Source organism: Alligator sinensis, unplaced genomic scaffold (assembly GCF_000455745.1).
Source record: "Alligator sinensis unplaced genomic scaffold, ASM45574v1 scaffold444_1, whole genome shotgun sequence".
Taxonomy (NCBI): Eukaryota; Metazoa; Chordata; order Crocodylia; family Alligatoridae; genus Alligator; species Alligator sinensis.
Window position 1 is genome coordinate 2,231,715 of NW_005841886.1, and position 2,475 is coordinate 2,234,189.

A 2,475-nucleotide genomic window follows, 5' to 3' on the forward strand; every position below is an offset into this window, starting at 1 on the left:
CCCCCCCCCCCCCCCCCCCATACTCACCTGGCTTGGCAACTGGTGCCTCCTGGGTCTGGGGGGGGGCACCCAGGGGCCCACCTTGGCCAATTGCCGAGCCGGGGGGGGCAGCAGCGTGTTCCCAGGCGGACCCGAAAGCAGACCGGAAGTAGTTCCGGTCCACTTCCAGGTTTGCCACCAAGCACATGGGGGGTCCCCCCGCGCTCTTGGGGGACAGTCCATCTGCCCCACCATCACAGCGTTCATGAGCTGCGCTTGGTACCTCGAGGTACGTAGAAAAAACATTTAAACTGTGTCTATGGCCAAATTGCTGATTCTCTGAATCAGCATTGAATCTTCAGATTCGAATTTGACCAAATCGAATCAAGGACGGTGATCTGAATGAACAAATGGAATCACTGTCCCAGGTTCAGGCTGAATCCGAATCCAAATTGAATACGGCCTGTTTCGTACACTCCTAGCAGCAACCTATACAGGAACATAGGAGTGGAAGAGACTTTCTGGGTCACTGAGTCCAGTCTCTTGGGCTGGAAACAGACGTTCTAGGGGGACCATGGTCAATTGTGCTGTAATATATTGCGGCATAACTGATCATGTTCCAGGGACATCTACAGCCTGACATGGGGTATGTCGGGTATGTCTGATATGTCTGCAAGTGGGGAAAATCCCCCACTTTGCAGACATGCCCCTGTTTTGAGGAGTGGGGAAATCCCCCACAGTGATTCCTCCCTCCGCATTTGCAGGTGTGCTTGGGGGATTCCTGTTGGAGTTGGAGGGGTTCAACCCTGACATGAACAGGGTTTTTCACTGCCCAGTCAGATCCTGGGGATGGATCTGGCTGAGAGATTGTTTTAGCTCCCTGCTTATCTGTCTGCTTTGTTCTTAGATAGCTAAAAGAGACTACGCTATTTCATGATCTGCTTTCCCACACCTGGCTTCTTTTATGTAAGCAGCTATATAATTTTGATTGGAGTTTCCTTCTTTATAAAATGCTTTGAGATCTACAAATGTGTATTTATTTACAAACTTATAGTGATGGCAGAGGTGAGATACTGCAGGTTTCACCACTGTTGAACTTATTAAAATAAAATGTTGGTTATTGGTGGTTAATGGTTCATTTTTAATCTCAACACTAAAACTGAACTCCCAGATAGTTCACATCTAAGTTCTTAGCTGAGCAGCAACATACACTAGTTTGGATTACATCCTTGCATCCAGCACGTGACCAATCAGAATATGAATCTGTTAGGTTACTGTAACTGCCACAGAGATAATATATAATTTCCTAAAGTTAAGATGGTCTCTGGGAGCTAAACATCTCTGAAAACTGTGCCACTTATAGAAGTGATTATATCTGGATTTAGGTACCTGAGGTTAACCACAGGCACTGGCCAATAATCTTTAAAGCAGTTGGATAGTTCCATACATAATGGGGCCATGTTGTCATCCTGCTAGATCTCTTTATCTGATTTCACACACTATATTAATACTCGTATATCAGGGTCAGCAACCTATAGCCAGTGGTCTGGAACCAACTCACAAAGAGGTCGGATTTGGCCTGTGGAAGTCTGATCCTGCATAGAGGATTGGTGTCATGGAGCTGCACTGCACTGCCCATCCTCTCCACCATGTTTTCCTCCACTGCAGAGCCTGCTGCTCTGCAGAGCCTGAGCTTCCCTCACTGCAGAGAGGCTGGGAATGTGACAGCTGGCCGCTTGAAGGACAGGGAAAGGGGGAAACTTCCAAGCCATAGCAGGGGTGGGGTTTCAGGCTGTGCAAAGTTTCGGGTTGTCATTCGATTTGGAACAGATTCAGCCCAATTCGGTGGCCGAATCTCCGAATTCAAATTGAATCAGGACCAATTAAAAGGTCTGAATCAATTCAAAGATTTTTGCATCTTCAGAAAAGATTTGGAGAACTTTGATGATTTGGGCAGTCCCTGATGGCTGCAGCAGGGAGCTGCAGCTGGACTCGTAGTTGGGGGGCTGGAGGACGTGGAAGGGGACCATGGGGGGACCCCTGCCAGCCCCCAGCCCCTGCCTACTCCTCTAGCCGCCCCCCCCCACCACCTCCACCACAGGTGCCCTGCCTGGGCCAGCTCCGGTCCTTTTAAGAAAAAAAAAAAACCCGAAACAAGCCCTGGGACTCGCCAGCTCCTGCAGCAGCCTCAGGGCTTCAGGGGGCTCATGCAGAGCCCCCACATGGTGCAGGGCAGCGGAGGGGAGTGAGGATTGGCCCCCACCGGCAGGAATGGTGAATCCAGGGTTTGTTTGTTTTTTCTTAAAGGGCCAGAGCTGTGGCGGGCAGGGAAGCCATGGGAGGAATGGGGGGGGGAGGCGGGGGGCTTGTCCAGAACCCCCCATGCAGCATGGGGCAGTGGGGGGCAGCAAAGATCCCCCCCCCACCCCCCCAGCAGCACCCGCTGAGTCAGGGCTTTCTTTTTTCCAAGTGCCAGGCGCTGGGGTGGGCCCGGCA

At 51.1% G+C, this 2,475-nt stretch overlaps 1 protein-coding gene across 8 annotated transcripts in view; it reads left to right on the forward strand.

Annotated features, from left to right (window-relative positions):
* TANC2 (tetratricopeptide repeat, ankyrin repeat and coiled-coil containing 2) overlaps positions 1-2,475 on the forward strand; it is a 774,525-nt gene that overhangs the window by 695,796 nt on the left and 76,254 nt on the right. The window lies entirely within an intron of this gene.